Source organism: Ambystoma mexicanum, chromosome 2p, assembly GCF_040938575.1.
Source record: "Ambystoma mexicanum isolate Mex_15411 chromosome 2p, UKY_AmexF1_1, whole genome shotgun sequence".
Taxonomy (NCBI): domain Eukaryota; kingdom Metazoa; phylum Chordata; class Amphibia; order Caudata; family Ambystomatidae; genus Ambystoma; species Ambystoma mexicanum.
This window is the reverse complement of record NC_090923.1, coordinates 528,476,929-528,496,171: the sequence shown is the minus strand read 5'-3', so window position 1 is coordinate 528,496,171 and position 19,243 is coordinate 528,476,929. Positions and strand designations below refer to the sequence as shown.

At 46.2% G+C, this 19,243-nt stretch overlaps 1 protein-coding gene across 1 annotated transcript in view; it reads left to right on the top strand.

Annotated features, from left to right (window-relative positions):
• The first annotated feature begins 2,158 nt into the window (after nucleotides 1-2,158).
• LOC138566529 (platelet glycoprotein IX-like) overlaps nucleotides 2,159-19,243 on the top strand; it is a 37,547-nt gene continuing 20,462 nt past the window's right edge. The window contains exon 1 of the mRNA XM_069643956.1: nucleotides 2,159-2,239. The gene's annotated coding sequence lies outside the window, so the exon portion shown is untranslated. The remainder of the gene's footprint in view (nucleotides 2,240-19,243) is intronic.

The window sequence follows — 19,243 nt, the reverse complement described above, 5'->3', positions numbered from 1 at the left end:
AGGCTGAAAAAAGGTTTGTGGTACGAAGGTAAGTGAAAAAATAAAATAGAACTAAGCTTAAACTCAAGAAAAAGTCACAGTTTCCGTAAGTGAGCCAAAATACAAAAGTGTCAGGCAAGAGCAAGTCAAAAAACAGTCCAAGTCCAAAAAACACAAGCGGGCAGCGTCAAGACCAAGGAGCAGGCAGAAAGACAATCCAGGAATGTGCACTGTAATCTAAATAACCACAAGTTTGGGGTACCAAAGCAGACAAGGAATTTACAAAAAGCAGGTCAAAAAACGTTAGCCAAAATGTTACGAAGAAACACGAAAAAACCACAATACCAAAAAGCTCAATCAGAAGCACTGAATCCTGGACAAGGCAGAGTTAAATAGGGCAGGTCATATGACTAGCGTTTACTTCCTAGACGCCGGCTCCCTCCCCTTCACAACGGCTTCCAAAGTTTCCAAGGTAACCTCCACCCCTACTCCAGGGACCAGGCCGAATACTTTGGTATCTTTTGCCGTACTTCCTTGCTAGATGAGTTTTACCGGGGCATTTGGCAATCCAGGATTTTCTTGAATACTGTCTTGAGTACCGTGGCATGACAGGGGGAGTGTGCGGGGGCGGATATGGGGTGGCAGACACAGTACGGGGGCCACCAGATTGCCTCTCTGAAAAAGAGATAATCTGGTTGGTGGCCAGGGGTAAAACGTGTTTGAGGGGCTGCCATTGTGGCCCACTGACAGGCCTGGCATGTAAAATTGAAAAAGACATATTAGAGGCAGCTTGAGGTCACCCCAACCACAAGGAGGGCAATGGGGATCCCCAGAGTGTTACAATATGTCTTCAATTTTTGTTTTTTTAGAGCTGTCTTCACTAATGGATGCCTGTGGTCCACTGGAATGGTCGGTCACTATAGGCCCATGGACATTCCTGATGGCCTGTGGTCAATGTGCCTGTCAGCCTTAGTGGGCACATTCTGGGTCTTGGGAGGGCCTGGGCATGGTAGAAGGCTAGGCTTGGACAGAGGGTCTGTGGCATTTTTTGGGGGTGGGAGGGGCAGTGGTCAGTGGTCGGTCTGGAAGTCCGATGAGGGTACCACGGCCATGGCTGAAGTGGGTGCCTATGAACGGTGGTGGTCTGTCGTTTCTTTGAGGAGACTCCATGTAATGGGGATTTCCCGCCGTTGCTGGCACCCGGAATATCCCAGTAAGGATATCAGGCACCGGTAACGATAGGGGCAGTGTGCCGGTATCCTGCCGGAATAACCGGCGGGATACCGGCAAACTCGTAATAAGGGCCAATGACTCAATCGGAGCTGTAAACCAACTACTGGTGTAGTAAAAATCTCTTGACCAGGTCTGCCTTCAGCCAGGCGATTTGTAAGCACTATGCGTGTCTCACTGAAGTCCTATAAAAAACAAGCATTGGCAAAGCCAGCATTTTTGGCTTGTGTATAAGTATTAGGGATTTTGCAGGCACTGTTATTAGATATCCGGGTACTCGCAACGTTATGCACCTGCTACCATCAAAGGTCAGTTAATACCACTACAGCAGTAGTGCCTTTCCCATGCCTACACAAAAGCCCAAGCTGTTGGCATTGCCAATGCGTGTTCCATTTACACGCGCCCACACGCATGTGCATACAGAACATACGTTGCTGAATTGGACGCCGTGTCTTTCATGAAGAAACACGTCTTCCCGTTCTGATGTTGACTAATGAGACTTGCCATAAGACCGGCCTCTCCCAAACACGCAAGGGTGACTCCATCCAAATGCGTTCATGTGTAAAATACCACCAAGAAAAGAAAAGGGGGAGCATTGAACTCAAAGTACAAATGTGTAGGACGCCGGCCTCTAATGGCCGTTGCATTAAGAGTAATCATGAAATAATAATATTGGGATTTGATATAGTGCTTCATGGCGGATTACGTCCATTTCCAAGCGCTACAATAATTTCTGCTGTTAATGCCCATTTACACAGAGCCCGGCGCTGGGGATTTTCGATGGAGAGCCTGCATGTACAGGCGGAAGGAGGCGCGGGAACGTGGCTTTCGTTGTTAGCGATTGGGTCTCGTTATCGGGCATTTCGGAAGCAGCCGTGGGCCTGCTAGGCTCGATGAAGTTATATGTAAAGCCACATCCTGCAGGCCTCTCTTGAAAAGCAGATGTGTTCCGGCAGCGGGCACACTGCCGCCTTCCGCCCTTCTAGGACAGGTTGCTCTTCACACTGCGCGGACCGGGTAAAAAAAAAAGGTAAGCAGGGGGTGAGCAGGGCACTGGGTGCCCGGTGGCATCAAGCTGAGCCGCAAGCAGACCACTGCCCCCGAGCAGCATGGCTGTAAAAGAGAGAGTGTGTGAGGGTGTAGCTGAGTGAGTGGGGGATTGAGTGTATTAAGAAAAGTGAGTGTGTCAGTGAGTGAATGAATAGGAAAGTGAGCGACGCAGCTGTGAATACGTGGGTTGAGTGGCGTGTCTTTTCCCCATCGCTTTATTGAGTATGTGCTCTATTTCCCTTAGGCAAAAGCCCTCTGCCTGTAGGTGTTAGATAGGGGTGCATACTGGTGTCGCTACATGTTAATGAATTCATTAGCAGCCTGGCAATGGCCTGGAGTAGCATTGGCTCCAACTGGACCGCCTGGCAGTGGATGCAATCTTAATGGCACGCACACCCAAGGCCCTAAAGGGCTCCATTCAATGCATATTCATTAGTTAGGAAAACGCGAAACTCTGGTGTTCGCTTTTCACAATCATGTACCATCCTCGTTATCAGTGACAACGTGTTCACTGGGGTTCCAATTTCGGCTGTTTTATTTTGGGTATTCGGGTCAAGGAACGCCCATTGTCTTCCAGTTTAGCAAAACGGGCGCCCAGGATGAGCCAGTGGAATGGCGGGCTCCCTAATGTGGAACGGGCGCCCAGGATGAGCCAGTGGAATGGCGGGCTACCTAATGTGGAACGGCGCCCAGGATGAGCCAGTGGAATGGCGGGCTCCCTAATGTGGAACGGGCGCCCAGGATGAGCCAGTGGAATGGCGGGCTACCTAATGTGGAACGGCGCCCAGGATGAGCCAGTGGAATGGCGGGCTCCCTAATGTGGAACGGGCGCCCAGGATGAGCCAGTGGAATGGCGGGCTCCCTAATGTGGAACGGGCGCCCAGGATGAGCCAGTGGAATGGCGGGCTCCCAAATGTGGAACGGCGCCCTGGATGAGCCAGTGGAATGGCGGGCTCCCTAATGTGGAACGGGCGCCCAGGATGAGCCAGTGGAATGGCGGGCTCCCTAATGTGGAACGGGCGCCCAGGATGAGCCAGTGGAATGGCGGGCTCCCTAATGTGGAACGGGCGCCCAGGATGAGCCAGTGGAATGGCGGGTTCCCCAATGTGGAACGGGCGCCCAGGATGAGCCAGTGGAATGGCGGGCTCCCCTATGTGGAACGGGCGCCCAGGATGAGCCAGTGGAATGGCGGGCTCCCCAATGTGGGACGGGCGCCCAGGATGAGCCAGTGGAATGGCGGGCTCCCTAATGTGGAACGGGCGCCCAGGATGAGCCAGTGGAATGGCGGGCTACCTAATGTGGAACGGGCGCCCAGGATGAGCCAGTGGAATGGCGGGCTCCCTACTGTGGAACGGGCGCCCAGGATGAGCTAGTGGAATGGCGGGTTCCCCAATGTGGAACGGGCGCCCAGGATGAGCCAGTGGAATGGCGGGCTCCCCAATGTGGAACGGGCGCCCAGGATGAGCAAGTGGAATGGCGGGCTCCCTAATGTGGAACGGGCGCCCAGGATGAGCCAGTGGAATGGCGGGCTCCCTAATGTGGAACGGGCGCCCAGGATGAGCCAGTGGAATGGCGGGCTCCCCAATGTGGAACGGACGCCCAGGATGAGCCAGTGGAATGGCGGGCTCCCTAATGTGGAACGGGCCCCCAGGATGAGCCAGTGGAATGGCGGGCTCCCTAATGTGGAACGGGCGCCCAGGATGAGCCAGTGGAATGGCGGGTTCCCTAATGTGGAACGGCCGCCCAGGATGAGCCAGTGGAATGGCGGGCTCCCTAATGTGAAACGGGCGCCCAGGATGAGCCAGTGGAATGGCGGGCTCCCTAATGTGGAACGGGCGCCCAGGATGAGCCAGTGGAATGGCGGGCTCCCTAACGTGGAGGTCTGGCAAGAAAGAAACCGTGCGCGGTTGTTCTGTCCCTCCCGGCCCCATGCAATCTACCTCTCCATGTGGCGCACATCTGGAGCTGGGCAGAGCATATCTGCATGACTCGGCCCGCTCCTAACCTGGGGAGCTGTGTAGGTGGGGGACCCCTTTTCAGCCAACCCCTCCTTGAAGCTCCCATGAGTAGCAGCCAACTGCAGATCTAAAATTAAGTGGATGAATTTCATTGGCGAAACCCTGACCTTGATGGGGCCCCAGGATTGGCTCTCTGATATGAACCTGCCCAGGATTGGCTCTCTGATATGAACCTGATCCCTGATAATGCTAAAGGTATCTTGCACTCCTGGACAGGCTTCCCCGGTGTGACTCTGGACAGCAAACTCAACTGGGAAAGCCACATCTAGAATACTCAGCAGAAGGCAACAGGAAAGATGGCAGCGCTGTACCCACTCCTGAAGACGAAGTCCATGCGCCTCCGGACAAAGATCAACATTTACAGGGCGATCATCAGACCAACCCTGACGTATGCCTCCCCAGCATGGATGACCTGCCATGAGCGACACCGGAAGAGTCTTCAGATAGTCCAGAACAAGGCCCTGCGGATATCATCTGGAGCTCCAATCTTCACAAGGATAGCAGACCTTCACAGAGACCTGGACATCAAGATGTTGGACGAACATCTAGCGAAGCTGAGTAAGAACTTCTGCCAAGGACTGTATCAGAACTCGAACCCTCTGATCGGAAGACTCACTGCCACCACTGCAAACCCCTTCGACCGCTACCCGCTGCCCATCACTGCGAAGACCCTGTGAAACCAGCCCTACTGTGACAAGACCACACCGACCAAGAAGAATACAAACCCACGACTACATACTCAACCCGAAAAGATGGAGTTATGAGGCTCATGCCTCGGTATCCAAAAATCACAGCTGATGGATACAAATCTATCAGCAAGAAGAAGAAGAAGCGCCCCCTCTACTTACTTTGCTAGAGGTGCCTCCCATGAGGGCCAGGCTAAATATATAAGCAAAGTGATGTACGGTTATTTGAAATGACCCTGGAATATAAGAGCAGGAATTGTCCTTATTAGATGAACGCTTAATACATTACCACTTGCCCCCATCACTGGTACATGGGCCCAGAAGGATTGCCAGAGCTGCAAATGCAGATTTTATGATATTCTGGCAGAGGCCCCAATTCACAGCTTGTTTTTCTGTCCTGCATTTTAAAGGGCCACCCGTATTTTTACACTTTATATTGATTTCTGATATGCACGTAAATGTGTAAATACTGGCCTCAGACTTTCAATGTTTAAAATACTGTCATGTTGCCCGTCCCTTTCTCCGATATATGGGCCTCCTCTTACCCTTAACACTCCGCATGAGTCATTCAGTCCAGCAAGCTCTTTTATAATGGCACCTTAACCTAGGATTGCCTTTAACCTCTGCTGTTGCCTACTTTTTTGTCATGTCTGTTCGAAATTATAGTGTTCTTAATTAGAAATATATACAAAAAAATACAAAGTAGCCATGGCCCTGAAACACTTCCCACTCAAATGGAATATTATGTTAGGGGACAACACACTGAGCCTTTGGTGTCACATCCGCATACAGTACTCCTTGTATTATATGTTGTGATATGTTTTATTCATATTTGTATGGCTTAAAATTAACAGAATTGGCTGAATGAATGAGTGACCGGGTGAGTTGCAAGTGAGTGAGGGAGTACGTGAAAGAGTAAGATGTGAGTAAGTGAACTAATGAACGAGTGAGTTGAGAGGTCTGTCTGTCACTTAGCTTTGGCAAAGTGGGCAAAAGCTCTAGACCGCTGGCACTGCCGCAGGAGATCATCCCCGATAAGTGAGTTTACGTGAGTGAGTGTGGATGTATGTGATTGAGTGAGGAAATCTATCAGTGAATGTATGAGTGCGTAAGTGATTGGGTGTGAGCGAGTATGCGAGCCACAGCGTGAGCAAGGGACTGAACGAAATATAAGTGAGGGAGGGACTTAAGAGGTGTGCCTTCTGACACTTTGCATTGTTGGTTAAGCAGCCATTCTGCCATGGCCAGTTGTAGAGTCGTAGTAGAAGGGGTGAGAGTAGTAGCAGTAGGAAAGCAGTACTGGAAGTAATAGGATTAGTAGTAGGAATAGTAGTAGTAGTAGGAAAGCAGTACTGGAATTAATAGGATTAGTAGTAGGAATAGTAGTAGAAGTATGAAAGCAGAACTGAAAGCAGTACTGGAAGTAATAGGATAAGTAGTAGGAGTAATATGAATAGTAGTAGAAGTAGGAAAGCAGTACTGGAAAGCAGTACTGGAAGCAATAGGAGTAGTAGTAGGAGTAGTAGGAATAGTAGTAGTAGGAAAGCAGTACTGGAAGTAATAGGATTAGTAGTAGTAGTAGTAGTAGTAGTAGTAGTAGAAAAGCAGTACTGGAAGCAATAGGATTAGTAGTAGGAATAGTAGTAGTAGTAGGAAAGCAGTACTGGAATTAATAGGATTAGTAGTAGTAGTAGTAGTAGTAGTAGTAGAAAAGCAGTACTGGAAGCAATAGGATTAGTAGTAGGAATAGTAGTAGTAGTAGGAAAGCAGTACTGGAATGAATAGGATTAGTAGTAGGAATAGTAGTAGAAGTATGAAAGCAGAACTGAAAGCAGTACTGGAAGTAATAGGATAAGTAGTAGGAGTAATATGAATAGTAGTAGAAGTAGGAAAGCAGTACTGGAAAGCAGTACTGGAAGCAATAGGAGGAGTAGTAGGAATAGTAGTAGTAGGAAAGCAGTACTGGAAGTAATAGGATTAGTAGTAGGAGTAGTAGGAATAGTAGTAGTAGGAAAGCAATACTGGAAGTGATAGGATTAGTACTAGGAATAGTAGTAGTAGTAGTAGTAGTAGGAAAGGCTCAGAACCCAGTAGTAATTTGGTAGTTTTGGCAGCCTCACCTGGGAGGAGGTTAGGATTGGACTTGCAGTGGGCACTGGACCATCAGACTTAGAGAGCACCAATTGTAGTCATGAACGGAAAGCACTGTAAAGAGCACACCAGTACGGAAATGACACATATGGGGAGAGCTGTGCCTTTCCACTTTGAAAGCGAAGTGGATACGCAGGAAAAAATAACATATTTAAAATGATTTAAAATGATAAATGTGCAATCATTTTGAGTTTGTCAAAGCATTTGATAAATAACACAAACCGCATCTGGTCTGTTTACATTGGGAGTGGTGGGGAGGGGTGGATGACGGGCACGTTCAATACGTGTAACAGGTACTTGCTTCACCTTGCCGACCTGATCATAAGGGCTTTGGCTTTAGCCACAAGCCAAGAACTTGGTTGAGTGACATAGTGTCACAGGCTCTGCGAGATAGTTACTTTTCAGCCAGGACCAACTGCCACACAATTATTTACTCAGGAGGTGATTTCAAAGCTACATCGCTGCCTGTGGAAATATGTATTATACCCCAGCGCCCCCCGTTTGACCTTGGTGTGAAATCCAGGGAACAGCACATTAGTTACCTGGGCCTGCGTTTCCTTAGCTGAAAAAAGGAGCATAGACATACAGAGTGACTATCAGTATTGAAAAACATTGGATCAACATGCATGATGTAATGTATTTGCTGTCGCTCCATCTAGTTGACTAAGCTAATGTTGAGTTTATGTGTTCCCCAAAGGTTTGTCATCGCCTTCCAAATTTAAATTAATGATTGCCAAGTTATTAAAATCTGTATATTGTTTATATCTGTTATGTTCAATTGTTGCTAATCAAGCATTGCACATCGAAATTTTAAGATCTATACCTTAAGTGCCTTTATCTGGGATTCTGCCAGTGGTCACCCTCTCTTTCCCCATTCAACTGGGATTCTGCTCGTGGTCACCTTCTCTTTTCTCATTCATCTGGGATTCTGCAATTGGTAACCTTCTCTTTTGCCACCAATCTGGGATTCTGCCAGTGGTCACAGTCTCGTTCCCCATTCATCTAGTATTCTGCCATTGGTCACCTTCGTTTCCCCCATTCATCTGGGATTCTGGCAGTGGTCATCTTATTGTTCCCCATTTATCTGGGATTCTGACAGCCGTCACCTTCTTTTCCCCCATTCATTCGGGATTCTGCTAGTGGTCATCTTATTTTTCCCCATTCATCTAGGATTCTGCCATTTGTCACCTTCTTTTTCCCCATAATCACCTTCTTTTTCCCCATTCATCTGGGATTCTGCCAGTCGTCACCTTCGTTTCCCCCATTCATCTGGGATTCTGGCAGTGGTCATCTTATTGTTCCCCATTTATCTGGGATTCTGACAGCCGTCACCTTCTTTTCCCCCATTCATTCGGGATTCTGCTAGTGGTCATCTTATTTTTCCCCATTCATCTAGGATTCTGCCATTTGTCACCTTCTTTTTCCCCATAATCACCTTTTTTTTCCCCATTCATCTGGGATTCTGCCAGTCGTCACCTTCGTTTCCCCCATTCATCTGGGATTCTGGCAGTGGTCATCTTATTTTTCCCCATTCATCTGGGATTCTGCCAGCCGTCACCTTCTTTTCCCCCATTCATTCGGGATTCTGCTAGTGGTCATCTTATTTTTCCCCATTCATCTAGGATTCTGCCATTTGTCACCTTCTTTTTCCCCATAATCACCTTCTTTTTCCCCATTCATCTGGGATTCTGCCAGTCGTCACCTTCTTTTCCCCCATTTATCTGGGATTCTGCTAGTGGTCATCTTATTTTTCCCCATTCATCTAGGATTCTGCCATTTGTCACCTTCTTTTTCCCCATAATCACCTTCTTTTTCCCCATTCATCTGGGATTCTGCCAGTCGTCACCTTCTTTTCCCCCATTCTTCTGGGATTCTGCTAGTGGTCATCTTATTTTTCCCCATTCATCTGGATCTCTGCCATTAGTCACCTTCTCTTTCCCCATTCAGCTGGGATTCTGCCTGTGGTCACCTTCTCTTTTCCCATTCAGCTGGGATTCTGCCAGTGGTCACCTTCTCTTTCCCCAAACAGGCAATGGTTTTTAAATAAAATAAAAAACTCCCAGGACGGGTGACAGATGGAACAATTCTGTGACAGACCCAGCAAAATATAGTTACACTAGCCTGAAAGAGAGTTAAATATAGGGAGGGGATACATCTGAGATAAGAGGATAACAAGTGTAACAGGGAAAAGGCAAGAGAATGTTAAGAGAATTGAATTGAAAAGCAGAAGGGAGAGAGAAGGGAGAAAGGTTGGAGATAATAGAGAACTGCTGGGTAAACATATAATTTAACACCCAAGGGAACAGCTGGGTAAATGGAATTTGGCACTCAAGGGAAAGCTGTTGGGATGAATGCAATGCAGTTACATGGAACAGATGTATTGTCAGGGGTAGAGGGTGACCTTAACAGTGCATAGAGTAAGTTGATGAAATCCTTTCAATAGGCCCACACAGAGACACACAACTACTATTCGGACTGTAATAGGCATACAAGTACGAATCCAACCAAGGATATAACCCCCGACACGGCCATACCAGACAATGGTGAAAACTCAAATAGTAAAATCACAGCAATACCCAGGAGGATCACAATTCGACATGCAGGATGAAGTGGAGTGAAAAGCATAATGGTGTAGTCCGTGGCACAAATTGGGCACAGCTACACAGAGCTGCAGTCGTGACCCCTGAGGGAAAATAGAAATAAAACACAGACACCAAGGTGCATGAATAAAATGCTATATTTAGTTCCATGAGGAGAAAACCATTAAAAGAAAAACAACAATGGTCAAGGAGAAAAAAGGAAAGTGAGAGAGAGAAGCACGAAAAACAGCTTCCTTGAAGGCATAGCATAGAGTAGCCCTTTGGAGCCCAGAGACAATTATTTGGCCAGGCCGAGGGTGGGGGTGATCTGGCATCCCTACCCTACCATGGGCCCAGGCTTCATTTCAAGAGCAGCATGAACACTCACTGGGCTGTGGTGACTGTAAGCCTGTCTGGGTGCTAGACCAGACAGGACCCTCTTCAAAGGCCTTAGGACTGTGGGGTGTAATCAAAGGCCCCAAACCAGTGGAACTGAAGGGCTGTGTGAAAAAGGCCTACCTGTCACTGCCAAAGGAAAAGCAGCATGTTAATTCACAAAGGCAGAAGAAATTCAAAGGTCCCTTTCACATGAAAAACAAGATTTCTGAACACTGACCTCAAAACGGCTTTGCATGTGTGTTTGCAAGTTAAAGCAAGAAGACATGAGAACAATGTTCACCTGCCAACATAAAGATGTCACGGAAAATATACAGTGTTTGTGTTGACAAAAAGTAATGTAAATTATGCTTCACACGCAAAATAATGGAAAACCATTTGAAAGGAAAAGCCCACTTTGTTGCCATGAAAATATCCTGTAGGCCTGAGGCAGACTTTGTGGGTGTCTTTCTGCAGTGGAAATCCAGAGAAAGGTAAAACAAAAAAATAATCCAAGTGCAGATTGGAAAAGCACATCACTTTACTGGCTGAGAAATAAATGCAGTATTTTCACTGAAACTGCCAACCATAAAAATGTGGTGCACTGTGACAATTCAGACCCACTTTTCAGCAGAAAACTGAACCACAAATAATGAAAAGTATATTTTATTAATGACTGAAAGAAATAGCTGTGCCCTTTCAGCGCAAAAGCAAAGTGAACTCTAACCAGTAAAACATACTGTGTGTAAAAGAATAGATACTACTGTCAGAAAATGCAATATGTGAGTTCCTTTCAGCTAAGGACAATGGACAAAATGCACAAATGGCTTATCCCACTGCCAGCCTGGTTTGTGTATACTAACTGTTTACTCCTGCAATAAAATGTGTCACAAAGGGTGTTGAAAAACAAGTTACCCTAGACCTGCTGTCTCTGAAGGCAGTTCTGAGCAGGCAAATGTTTTTGCCAGTGCATGGCAGGGATGTAGCGAGAAGGACTTCTGTGTTGCCAAGGCCACAGGTTTTACGACTGGCAGCCACCAACAAAGAGACCCATAACAACTATGGTCACAGGCTGGCCGATAGAGACAAATGGCCTGGATGAAGCTGAGCTCCAATTTGCTGTACACACAGATAAAGGACTATCATAACTTAGCCCTTTTTCCCAGCAACCACAAGTCGCATTGCATTGATTTATGTGTCATTTTTAGATAATGTCCAGGCGATTTTGTTGAAATGAAAATCACCAATCTGCGACTTAGGGAACTGTAATGACCAGAAAAAATGGGTTTCTGGCTGATCTAAAAATGACCAGAATTTAAGAGTTGGTGAACTAGCGGAGGGGAAAATTAGTAATGTGGGGAGTAAATTGCGTTTTCATAATTGTTATGCGTTTTGTGTAAATGACAGAAAATTGCCACATGACTGTACAACATGATGCGGAAAAGGCTGTTGTTTTATTAAATTCTCCTTGACAGTTCCTAGTAAAATTATGAAGTTCTGCTTCAAAACTAAATTTTGCCCAAAAGTGGACATAGAAACAAAAAGGCCATTTCAAAGGGAAGTTGCCATATGTCTATTCCAGACTCTTAAACCAATCCTGAGAGAGGGCCTGGAGGTGGGAGGAGAGAGAAGGGTAAATGTCCAATCCTGGGTGCAAGAACTCTTGCAGGGAGCTGCCCAAGATTGTACATTTTATGGTGTCATCACTGCTATATGAAGTGGATGCACTATGAGGAAAGGGAAGAGCTCCTAAAATTAACACAGTGAACAGAGCTTCTAAAACTGACCATCCGACAGCCACAAGGAAACACCAAAAGGAGATTTTGCAAAGATTGCCTCTGGGTGAAGCTGTCTATTGCTGCTGTCTCTTTCTGGGAGGCCTAAAAGGAGACTGGTGACCATCCTTGAGAGTGGAGTGACCAGTCCCCTGCCCTATCCTCCAAGAGGGACCTGAAATGCAGCTAGCTTTCCTGAACTTTAAACAGGGGCTATCTATGTAAGTAGAACTGAACCCTGGGAAACTAAAAGGTGGGGGAGTCTGCTTGCCTTAAATTCTTTCCCTTTATAGTGAGCAGGGGGCAAAACTGTGCATATCCTTAGCCTATTTAACTAAAAATATTAATTCAATTAATTTCCCATGGCGGAACACCACAGTGTGATTTTTGTTAGAATTCGAAATTAACAAAGGTAATTTTCGGTGTGCACTGAAAACGATAGACTGTAATGTAATTGGGTAATCCTATTTTGCCTGTTAACCCCGAATTCTTTTAGTAAGAGGGGTGTCTTTGTTCTTAAAACAAAACTAAAACAAATCATCCAATTTCTGTTATCCAGAATCCTCAACACAGGCCTTTGAGTGGAGGGGGTCTGAAATCCCAAATTCCCAAATCATTCCAATGTTTCTGTCTGACTTCCCCAAACACAGACCCAAGTAGGGGGGGCATGGGTCTGAAAAACAAACTGCTAAAACACCCTGTATTTGTTTTAAAGCAAAAGTATGGGTAAAATAATAATGGCCATATGCATTTGCACACATTTTTAAAACTAAACTGCTAGCCTTTTAAGCATACAGGAAAAACGAAATTGCACAGCACTACATCTGTAAATAGATTGTGTTCACAGACCAGCGCTAATTACTTCTTGAAGCAAAATCTGTCGAAAGAAAAGTATTGTAATTTGTGTTATTCTCAACCCATTGTTGTGATTTATTTGTGTAACAAGTAGTGCCACAAAGAAGGTGGCATGTGTGTTTTAGTGTGATCTCCATTAACTTTCATTCAAATAAGTATAAATATATTTCCTGTACACCGGCCTGGGACTTGGCTCATTGGTAGCTTAAGGGGAGTGATTCAAGGGACATGATATGAGGCTGAGATATGGCTGAATAAAAGGACTGACATTAACCGTTTATTATGTGACACTTAGTTTGGAGAGGGAAGGAACTTCCTGTGTTGAGGGTGGCCTCTCAATGAACCGTTAGGGGGCACTGCTGTTAATGACAACAACATCACCATAGCCACTGGGGCTCCACCTGAGGAAAAGATGTCACTGAGGCCACAGCAATGATCGTGGGCAGCCCCCCATGGCAAAGCACCGACCTTGAATGTTTAAAGGGCAACAGGACTGTGGCAGTGATCTTGGGCAGCCCCAGGGAAGGGGGCTGCTCAGAACATGAAAGAATGCCTGCAGGGTTACAGCGATGATCATGGGTACACCCACACCCCAGGTCATGTGGCCACCCAAGAAGAGGATAAAGGGCTGAGGAAGTGGGGGCTGGAGGAGGCATGCCCCGTCTGTGCATGTGGGCCACCTAAAGACATTTTATGTGTGCAGGTATGCACAGTGAGTTTGGGTAGCCCAAGTGGTGGATAGCGCCACCCCATAAGATTACACTGGAGACAACACAGCCCATAATGTCATCAGGGGACAGACCCCCTGTCCACCACCAGGACTTCACCACTAAATGTACTGGAAAGGGGTGGTTGACTGCAGCAGTCAGCCATATGTAAAATCATGTATTAACTATTACTGGTGTTATTGTTTGCGCATATTTATGTTCATATTTAAGTGCATGTGTATATTTATAGTTGTAAGTATTTGAATGTATGTTAGTATTTGAATTGGGGCAATTAGTGGGAATGTTTATAGAGTTAAGTAGATAAGGGGATAGAAGGGAGAGAGGATTGTTTGTACCCTGGCGGGGGGTGGGTGAGTAAAGTGGTAGCCTTCCAGAGGTCTCTCAGGTGGTATTACCACCGATTGAGGTCATCTACCTGGGTCGTGCCAGGTGTAGGCCAGGAGTCTTTTCCATCAGTTCCACCCTATGGGCATCCCTGTGACCATCTGGGGAACGGTGGGGTGACAGGGCTCATTCATGATTAGAAGGGTAGGAATCTATAATAAGAAACGTTTATGTGTTTTTATCACTAAAGAGTGTCTCCTTTGGCATCACAAAAAATCCACCTATAATGAGGTATAGTAAGAACTCAGGTCGGAGCCCATCTCCTGTTAACAGCGATTTTATTTGCAGTCGCAGAGCCCCCCGCACCCTTGTTTAGCTGGCCTGCGGTGTGAGGGTTGCGGTTCCCGTGGGGACTGCCCCAGATCTGGAGTGAGGGAGGTGCACACATTTGCCCGGAACTAGGACTGCGAATGAGGGCTACAATGGTCTGAGTGAGCTATGGATGGCATCCAAAAAACTCTTTAGTTGAAGGGACAGTAGGGGTGAAACCATAGAAATTCACCAGTTATGGTAAGTATGCAACCATAACTCTCGCCCCCACTATGCATTGCTCATACAAGAGATGACATCACACATGACATCATCAGTGACATCACATATGGCATAACCAATAACATCGTACTTGCATGGTGACACTTTAGAAATACGGTGCAAGAGGTTACACAATAAATTCGGTTCACACAATGGCTACGGCCTGTGATGCTATTGTTATTTACCTGTAGGAAGTGCATTAACACCATGGAATTAAGGTTGAGTAAGCCTGCCTGGATGAATCCTGCAACATTGCCCTGTCCAGTTGTAATACATGACCTCATCACATGTACCATGAGGCTACCATACTGTAAACACATCCACTAGTAAGCATAATTTGTGAGGATGTCTACATTTTAGTTATTTCAGATGTGATGTCATCAATGATACCTTTTGTGAAGTCATGTGTCTCGGTATGAGCAGTGCATGGTGGCAGCATGAGTTATGGTTGCGTAGCTTACCATATTTGGCAAATCTCTGTTTTTTCGATTATGAAACTAAAGTGTTTTTACCGTATTTAAAAGGGTTTTTTTTATAAGTAAAGGTGTCTCATAATGTTACTGCACTGAACGTCACTTATTAAAAAGCATTGTTTCAACAAACATTACTTAACCATGACATCCCTTTAACAAAGATATTTCACGGAATCATCATCGTTTTTAAAGCATAATCTCAACTGTAATGCCCATTTAACGGTATTTGTACTGAATTTCAAAGTCTTTGATAACTAAGGGTGTTTCATAATGTTCTTCCACTATACCTAACTTATTAACATGCCCTTTCTTTTTTACATAAGTATCTTAATCCTAACATCCCTTTAACAAAGTCATTGTTTGTCGTACACATTTCCTTCTGTTGGTATAAATAGCAGATGCTGGAGCACGAGTTATCGTGTTGCCTGGCTCTATCGCCAAGCCCCCCAAAGAAGCCACTGGGCTAGGGCTTGCAGACATTTGTCAAGGATCCTTTCCGGTTGTGGTAACCAGGAGAAATCGGGGAGCAGTTTGAAGGCTCCCGTGAGAATCACGTGTCTGGGTCAGTTCAGGGACAAGCACTACAGAAGCAGACAGGAGACCCTGGGGGCACCCTGCCAAATTTCAGCTGCATAGCGTTGAGTGGGAATTATTTGAGCCCAAAAGACCAATGGCTGACAAAGAACACTTTTGGCGTACTTGCAGACATTTTCCAGCTGCCTAGGAATGTTAATGCGAAAGCCCCAAAAGTGTGGGGAGCTTTGTACAAACTCCAGCGGGAGACTTGGATTAGATGCTTCTCCCGGACGAATGCCTGACTTTGTCATCCACAGAAAGTACCATCAACCGACTGCAGCATTCTGCTCTACACAAGGTGCGGTGGACCCAGAAAAACTAGGATAGATATCTGACCTCATGGATCCCCGATCCACTCAACTCAGTCTCAAGGTGCTGGTGAAGCAGATTGGGATTTTGTTATTTTTTCAACTTTTGGAAGGTTCTTTTGAGCCCATCTTCACTGAGGATTCGAAGACGTTTATTGCCAGGTAGAAGCATTGTTGGTCGCCCAAAGTTTGTTGTCCAGCTATTATCGCTCAAATTGATTCTGCCAGCACTTAATGACTTGATCAATTCATAATTTTTTATCTGGTGTTCTTCCACATTAATTGAAACGTGATATTATTTTGCCCCTATCTAAGAAATCCAATCTTTGGTCATCATTGGTTTCCATGCACCACATGGCTGCACCATGGCTTCACAGTGCTGAGGGCCCTGCTGCCTGAGCGAACTCATGGGCAGCGTCATTGTAACGTTCCTGCCAGGAGACACAGTGCCCTCCAGATCTCTGAGACAGTATATTAAATACAGTCTGGAAGCAGTGCAACAACTCACGAGGGCTCCATCCAGTCCGGTAAACAGGAATATAATTCACTCCTGGCCAGACTCATGATGTAGCAAAGACCCTCACCTCGCTTTTTCTTATTGGAGGCCTCCGTCACCAAGTCGGTAACAAACTGCACCTCACCTGACTGTATCCTGCTTCTCTCGCACTGTGCTGCCGACTTAGCCCTCTACCTCACGATGCTAACTTTACCCATGGACTTAATGTTTCATCTATGACCTGCATATCTCTTTACACTCTCCACATTTGGTCCTTATTCCATAATCTGACTCCACCTGCAACCTCTGAGTGTAACGCACTTACACTCGATGCTGCACACAATTGTCATTTCACAGCCCTGTGCTGTGGTCCATTTAACCTACCTACAATTACTGAATTGACAATTTCCTCCCTTGCGCTGTACTTGCTCTCTTACCTAGCTACGCACACAGCTGACACCACCCCAGCTGGAGGGGGGGATTTGATAGCAAACAACCTATTTATTGTATATTCTCCATGTATCTCCATATCATACTTGCATCTGTAACTGCCCGCGCGTTCTCCGTCTCGTATCTCACATGGCGTGTTGTGCCGTGCTAGCCCCAGCCTCTCAGTTGCGGCTCTGCCTGCATATAACACTTTACCTTGAGTGCTCCCCTCCTACATGTGCCTCCCTACTATATATTGTGCCTGCTCGCATCCCCTCTATGCAACCCTTAGCCTGAAACTAAATGGTATCTTATATCAGTCTATACTATGCCTGCTTATAATCCATAATGCTACCTCTACTAATCCTTAAACAATGTAACTTGATGAGTTGGGGCGTTGGCAGATTGTGCGCCCATACCTATTGTGTTTCTTGCTTACAAGTACACCTGAAGTAGCCCCATACCATGGGGTCTGGCTTTGCCAGATTGTGCACCAATAGCTATGTTGTCTCTTGCTTACCTGTACACCTGAAAAAGCCCTTGTACCATAGGGTGTGGCTTTGCCAGATTGTGCACCAATACCCCTTTTGTCTCTTGCTTACCTGTACACCTGAAGTAGCCCCCGTACCATGAGGCCTGGCTCTGCCAGAGTATGCTTTCAAGATCCACCCAGACACTGTAACCCCAAGCATGGCTTGCACTTTTAGAATGTTCTTTTCACACTTACTGTAACTAGGGCCTCGATGCCTGAGGGTTTTGTGCGCTGCTATAAATGCAATAAATAAATAAATAAATACATCTGATCTAGTTAGCTACTGTCCTACAGGCCTTATAACAAGTATGGCAGTGCGGGTAAAATTGACAGTAGTGCAGCAGTAAAATCCATTATTGCCTCCTTACCACCACATTACTGCACTGACATACTACAGGTTTGGTGGTAAGGTGGGGGATTTACCTCCTGTGGACACCTGGAGGTAAATCCCCCGTCCTCCTTACCAACAAAAATGAGCAACATCGGTGGAGTTACCTCCAACAGTAATTCCCCATGTATCCTCATTAAGTCCTACCAACACTTGTAATCCCATGGTAAATCCGCGGGACCAAATGGCGGTATCAGTAATTTAAGTTTAGAGGTAATTTGGCAGATTTACTTATTGGATCAACATTTTGGGAACAGCTCCAGACACTTGTGAATGCCCTCCATATTCTTGGCAAGGATGTTTTTAGTTGAATCAGGACATTTTTGACCCTATATGACTAATATCTTGTGTGGCGTTGTACAGGGTTAAACTGGGCACAGAGGCTGGTAGAGCCTAAAGCCTAAAGACCCTAAGAGGAGTAAAGAGCGATGAGAAGAGGAGAGAAATGTAGGCTAGGTAGGAGCTATGATCTGTTGTTTGGGGGATGGGCAAATCCATCAATGGATATACAGAAGCATTTCACCTTGACAACCGGCCCTATGTGGCCCACTAAGGAATTGGACCTGTAGGATTCACTGAATCTTGGACCATGTGAATCACCCTTGGCTGTGGGGGCCAATAACAGCAGTCTGAAAATCCCCCCAGGACTGATAGGGAAGAAATCAACTGTCATCTCTACACCAGGCAACCACACCCTAAGAAGGCCAACATTGGCTAAGAAACATTTGACAAGATCCCTGATCCAGAGGGCCCAAGTGTACTGAAGGACTTTGGGTGTGATCCATTGAGCCTTGCCATCCCTGACCACTCACGGGCACATCCTAAGATTCTTGTACTGTACTCCACGGTCATTGTGCATAGACTAGGATTCAAGCTTCCTTCACAGGTGTTTTGTTTCCCTTAGACATCCTGCACTGCCATTTTAAGTGTTGGTTTGCTTGTAGACCTCACTACCACCCTGGTGCTGTGCAACCCTAGTTTCAAGAACTTTGTTGATCCCCCACTCTGCCACAGTACTTTGATGATTCTTGTCTTTATAAACATCGAAATGACCAAACATAGTTCCAAATCATGGGATACGTATGGGACTAAAAAATATTCCAATTAACTACTAATGATATTTTTTAGGATCCTATTTCAGAAGAAAAATAGGAAGTGAAGTGTGTTTGCTATAATTCGATGTAAACCCATCATCTATCACACGTGTACCTTCTCCTATGTGTTGATCCAAAACATGGGACTATACTTAGCGCCTGAGGAATGAGACCTGCTCTGAAACCCCTTTAACTAGCCCAGAAAACCGCAATTAGCTCAAAAGAACACACCACCTCATGTCCGGAAGTAAAGCCCTCCACTTGCTCGCAACTATTCACTTCCACAAGACCATCTGGAATATGGGCCCAAAACACCCTGCAACAGAAGTTCCCTGCCACCCAAACTTTGGGAAGCCTAGGTTGGCAGACAGTGTCCCACACGCCTGAATGGCCACCCAGAAAACCTAAGCCTCTTTGAAAACCATCTGTTTTTCGGGAAGCCCATAAAATCCCAACTCTTGAAGAAAGCCTTTCCTACTTTACCAGTTCGCCACTTAGATCCCGGACACAAGGAACCCCGTCCGCGATAGGTTTACCATTCATCAACCAGAACCATCAGTCTGCTATCCGGATGTAGGGAGCCGCAGCGGCAGAATCAGCACTGGG